The 21,393-nt window shown below is 47.2% G+C and overlaps 1 protein-coding gene and 1 pseudogene across 1 annotated transcript in view; both read right to left on the bottom strand.

Moving 5' to 3' along the window:
- Myzap (myocardial zonula adherens protein) overlaps window positions 1–21,393 on the bottom strand; it is a 725,358-nt gene that overhangs the window by 180,857 nt on the left and 523,108 nt on the right. The window lies entirely within an intron of this gene.
- LOC127197931 (HCLS1-associated protein X-1-like) lies at window positions 1,563–13,770 on the bottom strand (annotated as a pseudogene).

Below are 21,393 nucleotides of genomic sequence, written 5' to 3' on the forward strand. Positions count from 1 at the left end.
TGGGGGCAAGCCTGGCTCCTGGAACTTAAGAACCCTAAGCCTAAATGGTAGGCCATTTTTATAGGAAAATTTTGATTTTTTACACCCCATAGTTTCAGAGTTTGGAGTTAGCCATAATTGCCAACATTATTTCCCACTGCTTTGCTGCTGTCCCCTCTCATTTGCAAACACTGGGGGGATCTGTGTTCCAGATCTGGTTTATATCACTGTCCCTCCTCAGGGCCCCAGGAGGACATCTCAGTCCTCTGTGACAGTTTTGAATAGAACAGACCTCACAAGCCTTTACACTTGTAAGTGCTGCCCATGTTTGTCACTTCTGTGCCCCTGCGATGGCGTTCCAGGTATGCCTTATGGGAGGAAGAGCTCATTTCGCCTACAGTTTCAGAGTGCTCAGTCAATTGTGGCAGAGAGGATGAAGACTAGGAATCTCACACCATAGGGCGAGGAGGCAGAGAGGGAGAGAAAGAATGCTTCTGTTAGCTGGGGCTTTCTCCTTGACCGCTTTATACCATCAGGCTCCCATGGGGATGGTGCCACACATATCCAGGTCGGTCTTTTCCCCCTTAATTTTTAGTGGAAATGCTACCTACATGTGCTTGTCATGTGTACCCCCTTGTGCACGCATGTGAGCACACACATGTGCATGCACACACACATGTGTACACACACACACACACACACACACACACACACAGAGTTATTAATCTCCCTTGTCCAGCCTGATTAAACTGACAACCCAGAGTAACTGTCTCAGTGCCTATAATGCACATCGTACTGGTAAGTTGTCATGTTTTGTCTGAGCTCCTGAGAATTTGACTCTAGAAGTGCCTCACCCCATTTAGACCCAAACATGCTTGTCTTAAGGTTCCTTGTCTAGGGGTGGACATGCCACCTAACTCTGTGACAGGGAGGGAGGAGAAGAGTAAGCCAGCTCAAGAGTGAAAACACTGTGCCTCTGAGAACACAGAAGGTAAGCCATTTCCAACAGAGGTTGCCAAGTTTACCACCAGACACAAAAGCGCCTGAAATGGGGGAAGAGAAGCCAGAAAATTCAGCCATCTGGGGCTCATCCACGGGGAGAAAGCTTAATGGGGCTCTCAGGCTGACTGCTCTGACTTCCCTAGCGGGTCTCTGCTGGATTTGTGGGGACCTAATTCGAAGTCATCTTTACCTGATGCTATGTTTGTTCACTTGGAAGCTTCACCTGAGGAGATACTCTGCTTTTCCCCAGACCGTCCATATTGGAAACTCCAGCTGATAATATCAACATGGTTTCCTTTGTTGGTTTCCTTGGGGTGTTTGAGCACCTGATTTGACAATACACATTCCTTTCTGTCTCTCTCTCTCTCTCTCTCCTTCTCTTTCATGTGTGTGCACACACCATTTTTAAAGCATAAATAAAGGCTCTATTTTTCTGTTTGAATGAACGACAAACTGGCATAAGCTCGATTAATTGTTTCCCATACTCAAGACCTTTGGGATGACAGGAAAAGCTAAGCTTATTGGCAATAGGCAGCGAGAAGGGAGTGAAAGAACCCGAATGCTTCTAAAGGTTAACAAGACTACTGGGACCGAAACCAACATCCTAGGAGCAAATCCAGGGTGGATGGGCGTCTTGGAACACCTAGATTGCTTCTGTAACTGTCGCATGCTTCTTGATGGGTCACTGTGTCTCTCTCTGGCTCTCATTATCCATCTTGGTGTGGCAATCCTCCACTGTCCTATCTGGCTTAGTGATCTTGGCCACAGAGGTGCTCTTGACATAAGGTTTGGGCTGGAGTTGAAGAAGTGAGCCAAGACTTTCCTCGGAAACCTGGAGTCAATATCATTGTCTTCTCTGGCAAGCCATACACCATCCAACCTATAAATGGGCCCTGTGATTTCCCAATCTGGAGCTGGTTTGGGGGATTCAGGGCTTACACGGCTCTCCAAGACCTCCTCAAGGGTCTTGGGCTGGTGACTATCTGGGTACTTAGACACTGAGTCCCACAGCATCTGCCCCCCGCCCAATATTCCTTTGCCATATTTCTGACTCAGGACCTGGAAGTCCAGGAGAGGGGAAAGGCAAAGTCCAGGCGCCCCCATCTCGCTGAAATCTTGTACAAGATCATCAAAGCCAAAGTTGTTGTGGAATCTCATCCCTCCCCCTGGACTGAAGCCGAAACAGAACATTTCTGGAGGCTGAGAACCAACAAGCCTATAGCTCCCTCAGCCCCTTGTGTTTCTCTCTTTCTCTTCCTTGTTGTCATCATCATCCTCCTCCAAAAAATGGATCTCAGTGGCTCTGAGGCCCAGGAAAGCTGAAAAGGCCCCAGAAAATCAAAGGTGCTCATTCCCATAGGGGCACCAGAAACTTTGAACTTTTCTGCAGCTCGTGGGCACCACAAGACCATCAACTTGTTTTGCCTTGTCGGATATTGGCCGAGCTTGTGTGCATACTATCTTTGCTATATTCTTCATAAACTCACTCATTCCAAAACAGAAAGCATTGCTGTTATAGATCATTCTTTGGACCCTATAGAACAGGGCTAAAGGTGATCTCCAGTCTTCACTGAGAACAGAGACCAAGATGGTACAGCACTGACTTCCTAGCCATTTTTGTGTGCACTAAAAGTCCTCTGTAAAGCCTTAATACAGATGTCATCACCAATAGCTGCTGATCTGGACACCGGTGTGAATCCCTGCTACACTTGGCTTCCTGCATCAGGTCACAGTCCAGATGTAGGTGCTAAAAGTAGTGCATAAAGCTGCCTTCTACTGACGTACACAAGTATATCAGGACATAAGTAAATGCATATTCAGACTTGGGTCCCTGGTCACCCCCAAGATAACTGATTTGATATACGAACTCCTTTTTTTTTTTTTTTCCTTTTGGAAACTTTCTGTTGCTAGGTATTTTGTGTAGAAATGCTAGTACTAGCAAGAGTCCTAACTTTTCCACTTACTCCTCAAGGTGATCTCAGATCAGATGAGCTCGCGTCTGCAGGGGGTAGCTAATGGTGGGGTGACTAAAATCTCAGGGGTGCCCTCCTTTGATGAGCCCCATGTACACTGTAGTTGGGAAAAGGAGTTATTCAGAAGACAAGGGGAGCTCTGGGACAAGGAGAGGAGGAGGAAACAGCCACGTGACCTCAAAAACTGACTCACACACACTGGCACCTACAGAATACAGGGGGACCCCTTTTATGCCTATGGGATGTGGGGTAACCTTAAAGACCCTAGTCTGCCACGTCTGTCTGCCTGATGTGGTGGGTAATCCTGCTCTTGTATCTTCGGAGGGGGCAACCCTGATATTGAAATCTGGTATAAGCCTCTTGTCAGACAAGCTGAGCAGGCCCTTTAGCCCCAGGCGCATGTCTGTGTTCAGCCATTGGCAGGAACAGCCTCCCAATCTGGCCTCTTTCCACTTGTCAAAAGAAAGAATACAACTCACTACCAAACACGCCTCTGTGGCCTCTGGGGGGACGTGTGGAGAAAATGAACAAGGGAAATCCTGTATCCTGGGTTGCATTCATCTGGTCATGGACTGGATGCTGGCAGTGGTCCAGGCCGGAGGCTCTGGAGTGTCCCCCTTCTAAGCCCAGAGAGAATGGAGGTTTATAGTTCTAAAACAGCTTCACAGTGTGAAGTCATAGCTGTGCCTTACTGGCCTTAAGAGTGATGGAGATGCGATGCTCTCTGTGCTCCGGAGGCACCATGCTGGGGTTTGAAGACTGCTCTGTCTGTTCATCGGGGACATGCCTGTCTTTGCTGCTGGCTGAAGGATGTGGATAAGAACCTGCGAGGCAGGGTCAGCATCTCTGTTCCTCCAGACCCTCTCTCCATCACTGGGAGCTGGAGAGGCCTCCGATACCCACATCCTGATGCTGCCACTTCACTCTATGCCTCTCGTCTGTAAGGTGGAGCTGCTGGCACCACTGTTGTCCTCCGGTCTCTGGCGTCAAGGGGAAGATGGACAGACCAGGTGACAACTGCTCTTACTCTTATTCCACTTAACAGTTTTTAACCTAAGGAAGGCTTTCTGGTTAAAGGACCTGCCATCTCCATCACATTCACCCTTCCTGTATATGTACGCTTATATGTGTATATATTGCATGTATATTATTTAATATTATTGTAATATAATATTTAGTATATATTAAAACCATGTATGTTTTTTACTTATTTTTGTGTGTGTGTGTGTGTGTGTGTGTGTGTGTGTGTGTGTGACTATTTGCCTGCATTTGTGCCAGTGCATACAGCACCCACACAGGCCAAAAGAGAACATTATATTTCCCTGGAACTGGAGCTCAAGATGGTTGTGAGTTGCTGTGTGGATGCTGGGACCTGAACCCTGGGCCCTCTGGAAGAGCAGCCAGTGCTCTTAACTGCTGAGCCATCTCTTTGGCTCCTTTCTTTCTTCAGTGGAAGCAGGCAAAGGATTTACTCCTTTTAAATTGTTTCTGCTGCAGCAATGGAATGCTACGTAACACAGGAGGGAGGCCACGGTCTTGTTCTCCGAGGCTGTGGAAGAGAGATAACATTGTTGGTGAGTAAGGGTGGGGGGGGTCTTCAGGAGCATATTCTTCTCTCTCTATCCCAAGGCTTTCTGATCAAAGGTGTAGGCCCTAAAGCCAGCCTCCCTGTGTGCCTTATGAAAGCACACAGGACAAGCGAAGGCGCTTTACCCACTCAACAAAAAAGGCTAAATACAGTTGTGTAGATTTTCCCTAGGCTGAAAAAGTGGAGCTCTTTTCTGAAATTCTCTGCTAGTACATACTTTGTCCAGAAGCCTGGATGAACTTCCACATCCTGTGAAAATCTTCCCTGTTTTCCCTCAGTTTCCCCTGCATCCTCGCTGAGTTCTCACACCCACACCCTCATGTGAGTGACTGGAGACAGCCTGCTTTGCACTTTTACCATGAAACCTGGAGAAACGCACCAGAGGCTTCTGTCTGTAGGGAAATTTCCCCAGCAGATATTTCGGAAAAGATGGCCAAGTGAGTTGTCCCATGTGTTCCCTTTTCCCCTACCATCGGATTTCGAGAACTGGACAACCATGTGTTCCCAGAGACCTGAAGATGGGGGATGGGAGAGATATAGGGAGAGAAAGAGAGAGAGACAGAGGGGGGGGGAGGGAGAGGGAGAGACAGAGGGAAAGAGACAGAGAGACACAGGGAAACAGAGCCAGAGCCAGACACGGGACATAAAATAGAGAGGTATAGAGACACACAGAGAAACACACACACACACGGGAACAGAGAGACAGAGACACAGGGAGAGAGACACAGGGAGAGAGAGACAGAGAAAATGACATATATTTGGGAAAGAGACAGAGAGAGACACACAGGGAGAGAGAGACAGAGATCTTTGGCCATTAGAGGGAGTTGGAGCCGACTTTGACTAGTGCCATTTGAGGAGAACAGTGAGCAAGGACGATAGATGCTCTTTTAATAAGCTGACATTAAGGTTCCAGAAAGCTGTCTATAGCCTTATTTCTTATATTTTTGAGTTTATATTTTTGGCTTGCTCTGCATGCCAGTCTCCTGACTCTGTACAAACATGAAGCTTTCGCTTAGCGTCTGTTCACGCTGGGAGCTTTGCTGGCTGCAGGTCTGGGATATCTTCAATCATGAAAAACACTTACTGAGGTTACACTCAGATGATTCTTGGAAAGCTCCGAGGTTAAGGGGCAGGAGGAGGGAACAAAACCGCATCTCACAGAGGGACGGGGGTTCCGATGCTCCAGAGCACTGGAATTCTGGGCTCGTGTGGGCTTAGTCAGATCCATTATCTGCTTATCCGTGCGTGGGTTCATCCAGCAAACCGTTTTGAATGCCGGGTATGGGCCGCTTGAAGCAGAAAAGCTCTGCTTTCCCAGGGACAGGGAATTAAGGAAAATGTGTGGTCAGCTACGATATCTTTACTGAAAGTCAGGGGAAACACACAGAAGCCAATTAAAGTGTGTGTGTGTGTGTGTGTGTGTGTGTGTGTGTGTGTGTGTGTGTGTGTGTGTGTGTGTGTGTGCACGTGCACAATCTCAGAGACCAGAAAAGCATACCCTGTTCCTGGGAGCTGAAGTACAGGTAGCTGTGAGCTGCCATGTGGGTGCTGGGAACTGAACTCCAGCCCTCCCCCCACAGAAGAGCAGCAAGTATTTTTAACTACTGATCTATCTCCAGCCCTGTAATGGTAAATTTCATAATATGTAAATTAAGGCTGTTATTTCTGACAAAAATTTGGTATTCAGATGGAGATGTAAGTCTGAAGGTATAGGAGTTTGTTTCTTAAGCTAAGTACAAACTGAAATAGTACTTTGCATATATTGATTGGCTTAAACCAAACATATTCATAAAAATAAGTTCTATTATTTGTTTCTACCTCTTTGGTACAGCTGAGAGACAATTTCACTTATGTGGTTGCCATTTTTTCCATTTTTGGCTTGCCCTCCTAAGACAGTTTAGTATAAAACCTCCCCAGGAAAGCAGAATCACCTCTCTCCAAAATATATATATATATATATATATATATATATATATATATATATATATATTTTTTTTTTTTTTTTTCCACCACTGAACCCTTGGTGTGAGAATCATGTTTCGTCCAGAGAAGGCACTTGGCAAACATTTGTTCTGTGAGTGAAAATGTTGAGGTGGATCTTTAATTTGGCAGCCATGGATTCTTCTCTGTCATAACCGTTTTCTCACAAGCCCCTCTGTGCAGACATATTATCTATTCTCTTAGACTAAAACTTAAAACCATTGTATAAGAGGGTGTGGGCCACTTTACTGCTGTTAAGTTAGTCTCAGAAAAGACTGAGATGATTTGCGGTGATATCGGCATTGTCGGTTGGTTCAGAATGTGGGTCTCCCAGTGCCAGCTTTGAAAGGCATGTAGGGAGAACGGCTGTGGCTTTGTTTAGAAACCTTACAGAAACCCTGAGCCATAAAACCGAGATAAGCATGTGAGGCCAGAAATGAAATGAATAAATGCCAAATATTTGCATAATAAACTAGCATTTATACACATGATTCTAGTTAAAAAGGCTTGGGACGACAGAGATAGAGAGATGGCTCAGTGGTCAAGTGCTTGCCAAGCAAGTGTAAGAACCTGAGTTCAAACCCCAGAGCCTACAGAAAAATCCAGGCACAGAGATGCTCACCCATAATCCTAGAGCAGGGGGAGGTGGAGGTGGGGATGGGGGAGGAGAGAGACAGGAGGGCTCATTGGCCAATCATGCTATGTGAATCAGCAAGTTCTAGGTTTAGTGAGAGACAGTGTCTCAAAAAACAAACAAACAAACAAACAAACAAACAAACAAACAAATGTCAGAAAGCAACTGAGGAAGACATCAGCTGTTACTCTGTGCCCCATACAAATGCACACACAAACATGCTAACACACGAAATAAAAATCAAACAGGAGAACCACAGTTCTTCCGTACAGTAGTCGGGGTATGAGTGGCAGTCCCTGCAGATGAACAATGGACAGGTGACAGTGGGAGGTGGTTGCTTGGGGAGAGGGGGGGGTGGGCACAGAAGAAATCTGAGTCACACAGTGGTCACCTGCTAGTGATACTTACACTGCTAGGGTCAGGTGTGTTTGCTAGAGGGCAGTGGCCTTGGTTTTGTACGTTTGACTCTTGGGTTACAAAGATTGACTTTTACATAGTTGTGGGAGCTGATATCACATGTGTGTCTAAGAACTTAATGCTAGGAATGCTTTACAAAATGAGTTGTGCTTCCTAGGAAACAAGAAAAGAGGTCTGAATAAAAAAAAAAATCGCTTGGGTGATGACTTGACAAGTTCAGGAGTGGAGCGGGGGTAGGGTGGCTCTAACTGGCCTAAGAGGGCAGGAGGGAAACCCCATGTGTGAATCTTATTTTGGGGGCCCACAGCAGTGTGCCGTGTTACCTGTGTGACTATAAACTGGAGCCTCTGAAACAACGAAGAAGCCTTTCCACTTTAAGAGAATAAGGGGGAAAGGCTCATTGCAGAACACTGTGGGCGGTTCTGCCTCTGCCTCAGTCAGACCTTTTGGCGGAATTACTATCAAGAAGTGGATGGACAGGTTTGAGATGTTTACTTTTCAATGTCTCTACAGAGGGTGGGCAAGCTTCTGTTTGTCTGTCTATCTGTCTGTCTGTCTGTCTATTATCATCTATCTACTGATCTACCTATCATCTATCAATCTTTTTTATTATCCATAATTTATTTCTCTAAAAGATGTCTGTCTGTCTGTCTGTCTGTCTATCTATCTCTATCATCTATTGATCTATTATATATCTACTATTTTATTTATCATCTATCTAGATAGCTAGTTGCTATCTATCAGTCTATGTATGTATGTGTGTGTATGTATGTATGCATATATGTATTGATCAATCTACTATCTTACTTACCGATTATCTGTCTATCTGGTACCAATCATCTTCATCCACAGCAATTTGATGGGAAAAGACATTGAGAGAAGCCTTGTCTACCCCTGCAGTGCAGACCCATCTTTGGGGGTGGGGCAAGAATGGTTATGTCTGCTGTAGGTTACCTCTATGTCACAAGCAAAGACTCAGCTGTGGCCTCTAGAAGGCAGAACACTTGCCTAGACTACAGCTGAAGGGCAAGGCTGGCTGATGTCTGACAGGCTCTCATCTGCTGGATCTGTGCAGCTACAGAGCAAGAAAGGCTGCTTGCTTTTCTCAGTAGCACAGCTCAGGGCAGCAGCATTCTGGGAAGCTACAGAGGGGGTTTCTGGGCTGGCTGTGGCAGGTAGTGTGTTGTCCCTCTTTGTATATGATTCCATGACTTTTAAATCTGTTCTGAGCTAACAGGGTCCTTACTGGACAGAAGGCTGGCTGTGTGTGTCACACACACACACACACACACACACACACACACACACACACACACGAGGATTCTTCACCTAACCCCATATATCTCCATGTTCCACCAGCAGACAGGAAGAGTCTGCCTAACAAACACATAGCCCATCTGTGTGTGTGTGTGTGTGTGTGTGTGTGTGTGTGTGTGTGTGTGTGTGTGTGACAAGATGAACGACTGATGGTTAATCTTGCTTGTCAGTTATGGGAACAAACCTCTGACCTTGTCTGTAAGAGATTATCCAGACTGGTTTAACTGATGCAGGAAGATGCTTCACACACCCCCAACTCCCAACCGTGGGCAGCACCATCCCATGGTCTGATGTTTTGGGTTGAATTAAAAAAAAAAGAAGAAAGTGCACTGAGCACCAGCATTCATCTGCTTTCCTATTGCAGATGCAGTGTGACCAGCAGCCTCAAGCTCCTGCTGTCATGCCATCACCACGGTGGCGGGACTGTGTACCCTCCAACTGTGAGCCATAACAAGCCCTTCCTCCCTTACATCCCTGTTGCCAGATATTTTGTCCTAGCAACAGGAAATGTAATTAGTTCAAAGAGGAAAGCTGAAATCTCAGCTGAGCCATCTCTCCTGGAAGGATACTATTCTTCCTTGCTTCTGTTAGAGAGGAGAGAGGCAGCCGTGAGATGGAGATCTGGGTTCTGGCAGGGAGACGGAGATCCAGGTTCTGGCCGGGAGATGGAAATCTGGGTTCTGGCCAGGAGACGGAGATACGGGTTCTGGCCCCAGCTTCTTCACCTCATTGTGTGCTTTTTGTCAAGTCACTTGGCCTTGCTGAGCCTCGAGATCTTTTCTATAAAATAATAAGATTGGAATCAATTATCTCTAATCATTTTTTTGCTCTCAGTACTAAGGCTTTGTGAATTTGGGAACACAGCAAGAGGCCTGTGTTCTCTCTCCTTTCCAGACAGCTTTCTAAGTGGTCCTTAACATTTGGTCCTGAATGTGAGAAACAAAATCTAGAATCTGCCTTGATATGTGACAGACTTGTGGGCCTCCTGCTCTGTCTGTCACGGGGTTCTGGGTTGTCACTCTCATCTCCAGGAATGTAGCTGCCTTGTGGAAGGAGGAAGAAGCCCTAGTGACAAAAGCAGTGACTTTTGTCGGCTGGATTTTCAACATCCAGTCCTCTCACACTTCTGGATGGTGAGTCATGCTTGGTGGCTCTTGATGCCTGGAAGCGGGCCCCGCCCAACTCCTTGAGCTTGTCAACACCCAGGATGGGGTAAAAATCATGAGAGGCCCATTTTTAGCTAAGAGTGAAAAATGAAGTCACTGGTGTAGCAACAGAAGATGCCAACTGGGGACACAGATGGGAGGCGACGATGTGTGGAAGGGTGGGGTAGCCATCCTGGTGAGCTAAGCCCCAGGAGGCAATGTGCTGGGACCCCAGAAAGAGATCTTATGGGAGGAACCACAATATATCTGCCTTTTTCCAAATTAAAGACCCCCGCCCTAGAGGGTATAAGCATCTGCCTGCTCCCGGGAAATGATGCATGGGCCTTGCCACCTTCTGCTCTATTTTATTTTAAGAGCAGGGCAAACAGGGCGGGGATGATTTACCGCCTGTCTGCTCAGCCTCCTCTCCCCTCTTCTCCCACTCTGCGCTGGACCAACACGTTTCAGAGCCCTTTACATCTTCACCATCCTGTAGTTCCTCACTAGTTTCAAAAATAACACATTCTGGAGGGAACAGAGCATGTGAAAAAGTTGCTGATATTTTAAAGATGAGATAGCACCATTTCAGTTAAAAAAAAAAGGGGGGACGGTGGGAGATCTGGGAGGGGGGTGGAGAGGGCGATCTCACCTCAGTCCCATGACTTTTATTTTGATGTTGATCCTGACACAGTCATTTAATCTCATGCCTGTTTCCTCATTTATGAATCAGATGAGGTAATGATGCCCACCTGAGGAGGTCTGGGGTGGCAGGGGGGCTGAGAAGGAAGCACAGCTTGCTTGCTCATCCATCCATCCACCACAGACCTGTCTGTGCCTGTCTGTGCTTGGCTGTGCACTTAGGACACCATTGAACCGGGGCTCTGTCCTCTGTAATATGCGGTAAGGCGGGGACAACCTTCATTCATCCCCCACGTTCTCACTCTTACTCTTCCTGCTCCACTGCTCTTACTTGAAGGCGAACTGTATACCTGTGGACCTTCCTCCCATTGCTTGAAATTCCAAGAATAGATGAGATTGTTAAAGCACAGACTTTACACGGGGGAATCTCTGCAGTGAGAGATGTTGAGGAGCACATATTTGAGCATGCAGGGTCCAGGAAGTAAGGCAAGGGGTAGGGCGTTCCCTGGTAGGTGGGGATGACAGGTGGATGGTGCGGTGGGTGTGTGTGGGGTGTCCAGTTGAAGATGCCGGGGCAGTGTGTGAAAAGTGTGGTGAGCAGCACACAGAAGACAGTAGCTTTGTGCTTCTGAAGACGGGATGCTCGAAGCAGCGTCAGGCTGCAAGTAGGGCAGTGAGCAGGAAATCATGGCCGCTGTCTGGGCCAGGGAGTTCTCAGAAATTAGTATCTGAGACCCAGCAACAAAGCTAGTATCTGTTTAAATTGAGGCAGCTTAGATCCTAGATCAAGGGAGGGGCTCCATTTCCCAATCAAGAGGGGCCCCAGCTATAGGTGTGGCTCTGGCATGCCCAGCACAAGGGTAATGCCTGGCAGAGGCTGGGACTGGGCTGCCTCCGATGTTCCCAGAAAAGGCTGAACACTGGAGTGTTTGTGAAGTGATCTATTGACTGGGTTGTCCTTCTCACCTGGCAGGAACTCGGGGTGACCATCTCTTTGGGGTTGCTATAGGCCTACTGTGGGGAGAGCCACTCATTGGAAGATAAGCACACAGACTTGAGTCCCTTCCAGAATATTTCATGGCTGGCAGATGTTTGTGTCTTTGAATCACCTGGTCCTGAGGCAAAGGAAGTCACATTCTCTCCACGTTACAGATGAGGTGGCTGTTAGCCAAGATCCAAGGAAAGTATATATGGTTGGGCTGTTGCTATGGTTCCCCAGGGCCCCTCTCTTTCTTTTTTGAGACTGAGTACTATAGTTTGGATATCTTAAGGAAGATTTATTATTAGTATTATTTTTATGTGCATATATGTATGTTGCTGGGTATATGTGTGCACATGAACACAGAAGGCAGAAGAGGGAATACGCTGCCTGAAGCCGGACTTATAGGTGGTTGTATGCTTCTCCACATCAGTGCTGGGACCCAAACTCCAGTCCTCTAGGAGAGCAGTGAGCGCTCCTAATTGCCGAGCCACCTCTCCAGTCCCTAGTTTGTGTCTTGAAAATCTTCCTATGTCTTAAAGGCTTTGTTGCCTGTGGTGGTGTTGGGAGATAATGGGAGCTTTAGGAAGTGAGGCCTAGCAGAAGAGGAGTCAGGTCTTTGGGAGCTCGGCCTTGGAGGGCGTTCACATCAGGACCCCAGCTCCCCACCCCTTCTCCTGGATACCATGACGTGAGCAGTGTCCTTCAAACCATGTCCCTGTCATAATATTCTGCCTTGATCACAGGCCCAAAGGGACAGGAGCAAAGCAGGCAGGACTAACTGGATGTGAGCTGATGAGCTGACATAACCTTTCCTCTTTGCAAACTGACTTTCCTGAGCGATGGGTTACAGTGATGGGAACTGACGACGACGATGGATCTGGGGCCAAAATCTTGCCTCTGTTGGGTCCCTTATCAGTTTGTGCAATCTTAGGCAAGTTGTTTAATTTCTTCAATTTTCAGTCTATCTCTAGTTATGCGTGAGCGGGCCAATGCCATGTGAGTGTGCATATATGCAGACCAGACACCTGTATTGCTCTGTCACACGCCACCTTAGGTTTTGAGACAGTATCTCTTCACTGAATCCAGACCTCACTTTTTTTTTTCTTGGACTGGCTGATCAGCTAACTTCCTGTCTCTGCCTCCCTCACTGGGGTCACAGGCACATGGGCACTGGCTCTTACGCGGCTTTTACTGGAGTTCCTAACTCAGGCTTTTGTGCTTGTATAACAGGCATTCTATTTACAGAGCCATGTCCCCAGTCCCCTTCCGATTGCTAAGCTGCCGCTGGCTTTAGTGCTGGGAAGACATTTGTACCTCTTGGTTGCTTCCCCTCTGCCAAGAACACACAGAAACTAACTTTTGATTATTGAGGATGTAGGTTCAAAGCCACCCTCCTCTACAAACCACAGACTCCATGGTGTGGGCCTCATGCTGGGAACCAGCTTCTGCACTGGCACTCCTGGGCCATAGTACTTTCAGGGGTTCACAAAACCGGCTTCACTCCAATTTCTCTGTAAATCAGCAAAAAGTGAATAAGTGATAATAGATTATATAATAAGTCCCAACCTGGATTGAATTTGTCTCTGCGCCAATAGAAGTCTGTGTATCTTCTCTTATAGAAAGGGAACCCAAAAGGTGGTACCCATGGAAGTTGTAATGTAGCCGTGAGCCTGTGTCTTATGGACACCTGGGTCCCCATTTGGCCATTTGTAACCTCTTATATGAGTTAGATGTTCACCTGATAAATGTCAAATGAGAGGAAGAAGGGATGGGAGGAGGCGTTCCCCAACACAAGCTCAGCATCTCCTTTGGAGCTGGAGAGTAAACTCTCTGTTTGGGAAGATTTTGGAAAGACGCCCACAGAAAGCCAAGACCTAGCCTTTACCCATGACTTTAGCCTGAGTTGCTTACTCCCCACTTCTGCTCTAAGAAGGCTCAACCCAGAAACTGAAGCGTCAAAAGCTTCGGTTTTGGAAGCTCTGCCCAGCCCTCCTCATGCTAAGAAATGTTGGCACATTCCCTGGTAGTGTCCATTCTAGACTTCAGGAATGGTCGACTGCTATCCCAGCTTAAGTCACACAAAGCTAAAGAACCCCCTCACCTGCCCGCGCCATCTTGATACCAACTGTGAATGCCAACAGGAAGTCGGGGGCTTTGTTCAACTTTTGGAAGAGATAGCTGGTGATTTTGAGGTAAAAACATGTGTTATGCCCCAATTTCATAGTCTGGTTGGCCCCATGAGTTGGCCACTGAGCAAGTGGCATTATGAAAAAAATAGGTAAAAGAAAGATAAAAAAATCTTAGGAAAAGTTGACAACGCTCAACCACCTTGTTTCTTGGGGGAAAGGCAAGGGTGGGAAGATCAGACCCAACCAGCTTGAAGTTTCGGCAAAAGTTTCTACGCTTTGGTACCGAGAGCAGGGTGGTAGACTGTGGTCTCATCATTAACCAGAAAACCCACATCAAGCAGGATGACCAAGGAACATGCAAGGACAACTAGAAACCTTTGGCCTCTGCATGTCCTGTGTGTGTGTGTGTGTGTGTGTGTGTGTGTGTGTGTGTGTGTGTGTGTGTATGTGTGTGTGTGTGAGGGTTAACACAGCTTGGATAGCCCTCCTCTGAGACGCTTGAGACTAGGAGTATTTTGAATTTGGGAATATTTTTGCATATATAATGAGGCATCTTGTGGATGAGATCCAAAGCTAAGTATGAAATCAATTTATATTTGTTTGATAGGCATCTTACAAACTCAGCCTGTAGGTGGTTTCCCACCATATTTGTAGTGAACCTATGTTTTCACTATGGCATGTCACTGAGGTCAGAGGTCAGAGGTCAGATGCGAGCTTTCCTCCTTGTATGACACAACAGCGCTCAACGAAGTTTCAGCGTCCAGAGTGTTACAGATTTCAGATTATTGGATCAGGAATGTTCAACCTACATAGAAAGTGAAAACAATATGCTTCACTATTTCTTCAGTCTCTTTTACTTTTCTACAGTCAATTATAAAAGCAGCTGCACAGATGCTACCGTACTCAGGTGCCATACCTGTGTCCTGTTTCCCTGGCTTCTTCTGCAGAAGAACATCAGCCATGCAGCTGTGTAGCTACTATTGGCCAGGGACTCTGCTAGGAGGTGGGCGGGTGGCTTTCAAGTTTGAGTAAGATGCCAGCTCTCTGGAGCCCACAGAGGAGATGGACGTGCAAACAAATAATTATAATGTGTCTGGGAGAAGCTACCAAGTTAGAAAAAACCTCCTGGGGAAGTGGCACATGAGGTAACATTACGGATGGATGAGCCTAGCTGATTCCCATGATTTATTTGGATTCACAGGGAGAAGGGGGGGGGGGTTCTGAGAAGCACTGGATAGACCACTTGCTGTGTTTTGAAAAGTAGCAGAATACAGTGTGACTCATAGTTTATGTTGTGACATCAAGGAATCCACCTTGAGTAAGAAAAAAAGATGACGGCTCCCTCCACCGTGGAGCATTCATTTCCCAGCAGCTGCTGATTTCAAGAAATGTCCCCTGGGAATTCCCTGATGCACTACTGACCTCCTCCAAATGGGCTTGGAGTCATGTTTGACTTGGCACTCCAGTGAGGAAAACTGAGCCTTCCAGTTAGCAAATGTCCTTCTGGGGAAGATTGGGTTGGGTGTCGTGTCTTGACATCCTGATGGCTCAGCAAGTAAGAGTGTACCCTGCTGGTGCAAACACCAGGGTTCTATTCCAAGCACCCATGCTGAGTGGCTCACAGCTGCCTGTATGTACCTCCAGCTCCAGGGTATCCAATGCCCTGTATAAACACACACACACACACACACACACACACACACATACACACACATACACACACATACACACACACACATACACACACATACACACACACATACACACACATACACACACACATACACACACATACACACACATACACACACACATACACACACATACACACACATACACACACACACATACACACACATACACACACATACACATACACACACATACACACACATACACACACACACATACACACACACATACACATACACACACATACACACACACATACACACATACACACACACATACACACACATACACACACACATACACACACACACACAGAGGTGGGCATTAAAAAAAGAAAATCTCTCCCTAGAGGAGCAGGCCTCAGGGAGCAGGTTTTACTATAGCATGGTGACTGCCTTGCCATGACTTAAATCAGTCTACAGATGCAGTGCACTGCAAGGGACTGAGCTCCCCACTCCCAGGGCTGGGAGGGTCCCAGTGGCCATTGCATGGGGGATATAGCAATGATGTAAAACTTCAAAGTGATTTCCTGTTACATAGTGGTCAAATTTGAGATGTAGAATTCTTGCTTATTTGAACATGAAGCACACATCCTGTTCCTTTTAATTGTCTCTGGCTTGGACCCATCTCTAAAGCTAGCTCTCTTATTGACTGTTAATGTCTGGATGGACTGCTGTGAAGGAAGTTTCCCAAACTATGCCTTGTGATAGATTGGTAATGTCTGCCAAGGAGTGAGGAAAGGGGGAGCAAGGACTCACTTTGCCTGCTTTGTCTGTGTAGCAGGTAGTTGATAAGAGTATCGCATGCTTACTTTAAACTAGTTGTTTTTTTGCAGGAAGCTAAAAACTTCCCTTTCCATTGTAATGGCGGTTTATTGCCCTTGAGAGAGATTGGTGGCTGTCTATAAGGACAAAGGCAGTTAAGGACCTGGAAAAAAGAAGAAGGAGGAGGAGGAGGAGGAGAAGAAGAAGAAGCAGCTAGGACATGGAGCGCTTGGCAGCAGACAGAGGAGAGGAATGCAGAACTTCTGGCCACCGAACAGAGAGGCCTTGTTCCTCTGCATAACTTTCAAACACACAGGAGCTGGGACATTTGAGGTACCTGCTGCCGCCCTCTCTCTTCCTGAACACACCCCACTGCCGTGCCTACCCCTCCTAGCATAGGAACCTAAGCCGGAAGTGCAGCCCCACTGTCTTCTGGAGCTGAGGGTCAGAGGCAGAGAAAAGCCCGCGAAGCCACTTCCTCCCTGGACGCGGAATCTCCCTCTGTCTGCTGGAAAGTGTTCCATGTAGCGTTCATCCAGGTCCCCTGCGGCCTGAAGGGAAGCACACAGGGGCAGGCTCCTTCCTCTGACGTTATCGGAGACTTTGTTCTTATCAGACGGACAAACTCACAGTCCTGGAATGTGTAAAGATGGAACAAGAACCCGGGTTCTATTGACATGCTCATAATTACTTATTGAGCAATTAAAGATTACAGATGAGGTAGACAAGGTCCTGAGGAACAAGTCCGGGGGCTTCCTGAGACTACCTGAGACCCCAGCGACCTTATTTTTCTGAGAGTTGGTTTTTCACTGGGCTGGAACTTGCTGGTTCCATTAAGCTTGTTGGTCAGAGTCCCACAGATCCACCTCTCTCCATCTTCCTGGTGCCCTGTCCCCTTTAAATGCAAATCTGCGATAGAAAATAAAGCTATTCGGTGAGGTTCTGATGGTGTGCCCCCTAGGAATGCATCAGTGAGGTCATAAGATGAGAGACACACACTGGCAAGCCCACCAACTACATGCCAATGCAGCAGAAAGACCCTCACTAGGGGGCTGACGTCTTGGCCTTCCCAGGCTTCAGCGTCGGCAGCTAAGTAAACCTGTCTTAGGCACTTTTCTAGGGGAGCTGGCGGGACAGCTCAGCCAAGAACGTGAAGGATCGCACTTCAAATGAGTGGAGACCAGAGGTGGCCCATCAAAGAACAAGGTCTCTGCTTTCAGAAAAAGCACTTTCTCCTCTAACCCTTGGAGTCCAGCAAGTGCAAAATGCAAATTTTAGACAATTGAAGTAAACATAAGGCTCACAGCTTAATGCTGAACCAAAGAAGCCAGACACATGAGTGCAGTCTGCCTGAGTCCTCTGGTCTGAGGGTTAAGAACAAGCCAACCCGTGTACAGTGAAGACAGACCTGGGCTTCTCCAGGCAACTGGACTAGGAAGTGCCCTGGGTCAAGTTCCTGGGGAGACGGTGGTCTTTCTCGGGGGAGTGAAATGACTTGTTCATCTGTCAGAGGCGGACAATGGAAGTTTGTGACCTTGTGTGTGAGCCTCACTCACCATATAAAGAACTCCACAACCTCAAATCCCAATGTTAGAAGACAGTCTTGAGGGCATTTTTCTGTTTTGAGTGGTCTTATTTCTTCTGCATTGAGCTAATTTTGCTGCAAACATAGTATATAGATGATTTTTTTCTTCTTTTTCCTTTTCAAGTTGATATGACCAAAGTACTCCTTTTTTAAAAAATCATTAGTGTCTTATTCAGTGTCATTTTTAAATAATACTTTCTTAGAGTGTGGGGATGGGAGGGGAGGAGGAGGGGGATGGAGAGAGAGAAGGAGTGAGAAAGAAGACACACACATGTGCGTGCGTGCGTGCGTGCGTGCGTGCGTGTGTGTGTGTGTGTGTGTGTGTGTGTGTGTGTGTTCAGGTGTCATCCTCAGGAGCACCACCTCCTTTGAGACAGAGTCTCTAACTGTCCTGGAGATCAGCAATTAGACTAGACTGTGTAGCCAATGAGCCCCACCCTGCCAGGAAGCCCCTGCCTCCACCTCCCCAATCCTGACTCTGCAGGTGTGTGCTACCATGCCCAGCATTTTCAAATGGGTTCTGGAGACTGAGCTCGGGTCCCCATACTTGCAAGGCAAGCGCTTCACAAACCGAGACTTCCCCTCGCCTGATCACCCTCGTTTTAAAGACACTTCCTTGCCCTGTGCTCAGTGCACATGCAGCTCACAGGATTGGGCATTCAGGTTGCCTTGGCAAAAATAAATGGCTCCGACTAACATCTGTGCCCATAAATCTACATCTGCATTTCTGATTATTTCTCCAGAAGATTGCAGGAGAGGGCTTGCTGTGTCTGAACGCTGTAAGGTTCTGTGGTGCCGATGCTGGCTGCCTCCCCTCCGGAAGCGCAGGTGCTGTGCTTTGCTGTGCTTTCCCACATTCTCAGGAGTTTCAGGAGAGTGGCATTTGGTTATTGTGGCTTGTATTTCTGAGTTTACTGGTTGAGTTTCCCCTGACATTTTTTAAGTCCTTTCCTTGTCTGTGACTCGGCTACCTACATTTCTTACCTCTTGCTCACTTTCCCACAGCACTGAGTGTTTTTTGTTTTGCTTTGCTTTGTTTGTTTGTTGTTTGTTTTTGAGACAAGGTTTCTCTGTGTAGCAGCCCTGGTGGTCCTGTAACTAGCTCTGTAGGCCAGGCTGGCCTTGAATTCAGTTATCTGTCTGCCTCTGCCTCCCGAGTGCTGGGATAAAAGGTGTGTGTCACCACACCCTGCCAGTATTTAGTTCGTAATGTTTCTCCTTATGAAACAAGAACTCATTGATACCTTGAACACACTGGTGGTAAATACTTACTCTTAGGGGCCTTTAGATCCTGGCTTAGCTTTAACTTGCATTAGCCAAACATCTATACCCCTGAGTAATTTACTTGTATGGTTTGTTTTTCACCCATTTCTCTGGTCTAGTACCTCAGTGTGGGGTCCTGCAGGTAGAGTCAGCTCTATGGGCTCTGGTCTGGGATTGAGAGGGGGGGGGGAGGCCTGGTATGGGCTCATCTTGGGGCATGGGGAGATGTAGGGGAGGGTTTGAATGACCAGTCTCCTACAGCAGGAGAGCTGCACAGATTTCTCAAGCTGAGCTATTGTCCCAGGGCCACAGACACACCACCAGCTCACCATCTAAACTGCAGCTACTCTCAGCTGGAATGTTCTGTGAGTGGAAGCCTCACCCAGAGAAAAGCACAGCAAACAATGTCTGCTGAAAACATATTGAAAGGATATTTTGCTGTATTGGCTTAAATTTAATATAATTAAAATGCCTTGCCTTTAGTTTAGCATCTTATTCATTCTTTGAAAATTTCATACATGTGTACAGCATATTTTGGTCACATCCACCCCTACTACCTGCCCTGAGGTCCTCCAGCTCACCTCCTTCCCTGCCCTGAGGTCCTCCAGCTCAGCTCACCTCCTTCCCTGCCCTGAGGTCCTCCAGCTCACCTCCTTCCCTGCCCTGAGGTCCTCCAGCTCACCTCCTTCCCTAGTTTCTTTTTTTAAATGATTTTTATTAATAAGCCCCAAGTCAGACTAGTGCTGACCGTATGTTGCGGAAGTATGCCAACAACCCTGCGCACCATGGGTTTAGGGCCACACAACAGGGTACCAGCAGGGGAAAGTACTTCTCTCTCAACATCAACTGCCAACATCCCTGCGTCTGCTAAGGGCAGAGCCTCAGGACCTCTGATCCCTAAATTAAACAATTTTAAAGCGGTTACCTAATACTGAATTTCAAGGTGGCGGCTCACATTCAGCTGTTGTTGTTGTTGTTGGGAAGCTAAGACACTAGGCAGCAGTGGGATGTCTACACTGTGGTAAATGCTGGCTGTGGAACCAAAGGCAGAGACCCTCTTGTGAACAATGCTGTATCACTAACAACCCATTAAGACATGTGGCCTTAGACTTCCTGCTGTTTCTAGCCCCAAACAGGGCTCATTTAATCTCGTTGAGCCTCAGCTGCCACGTGGGTTCTCCAGGAAGCTGACTCTGAGGTGGCACTTAGGATACAACAGTCCTCTTGGGCGACTGGACTCTCTCCTTGGATCAACATTGATAAGAGAAAAGAGAAAGCAAGACTAGATGGAGGAAGAGGCCTGGTTTCAAGGTAGGAAACCAGGGTGGAGCTCAGGGTACCGGGACTGAGCTCATCAAGCGCTCTGGGGCTAGCATGGCCCTGCACAGTAGCCCAGGACAGAGTGAGAAGGCCACAGGGTTGACATCCTCACTCGTCCATGTCATGGGTGCAGCTTTTCTTGGGGAGGAAGGTGACCTGTAATGAGGTGTCTCGCTTCACCTAAGAGAGGGGAGAACCATCTGAAGGCTGTCCGTGGGTAACCGTGCCAGCATACGAGGGGACCATCAGCTTTGAATCAGTGGGAAACTGTCTCAGTATCTGGGGGCCGGGTGAGGGGCACACAATCATCCCTGAGGAAGAGTCTATGCTCTAGGACACAGCATCCATGACAACGGAAAATGACAGCAGGGACCAGCCACTGAAGGATCAAATAGTAATGGAGAATATATAATATATAAGCCCCATTGTTTATATACACATAAGAATATATATGCTCTTATTATGAAGATAGAATGAAGACAGGCAGTGAAGAAATGACCCATCGCAGTGATGTGCTGTTGCTGGGTGGGTAGAAAGGATGCATGAAGCCCTGGGATTGGTCCCCAGCACTACGTGAGCCAGGCATGGAGGTACAATCCCAGCAGGAGGATCAGAAGTTCAGCCACGTCCTTGGCTCACAGTGAGTTCAAGCCTGATTCAGGCTACACTAAACACTGTTTCAAACGTAAAGTTAGTATGCTATGTGCGCTGTGTATCTACCATGCTTGACAGTGAGGTGCCGTTGTTCTAAATCGATGTGCTTTTATGGAAGGAGTGAAACTGAAAGTAAAGAGAGCCAACATTAAGTCAGGTCCTAGTTTTGTTTCTGTGGCTGTGAAACAAAACAACGCAACAACAACACGCTGGCAAAGGCAACTTCGGGGAGGAAGGTTTTTATTTTAGCTTATGTTCCAGTTGCAGTCCATGACAGCACAGGCAAGGCAGGCACTTTATTAGCTAGTCCCAGCACATCCACAGTCAAGA

The sequence above is a fragment of the Acomys russatus genome, chromosome 14, assembly GCF_903995435.1.
Source record: "Acomys russatus chromosome 14, mAcoRus1.1, whole genome shotgun sequence".
Lineage (NCBI taxonomy): Eukaryota > Metazoa > Chordata > Mammalia > Rodentia > Muridae > Acomys > Acomys russatus.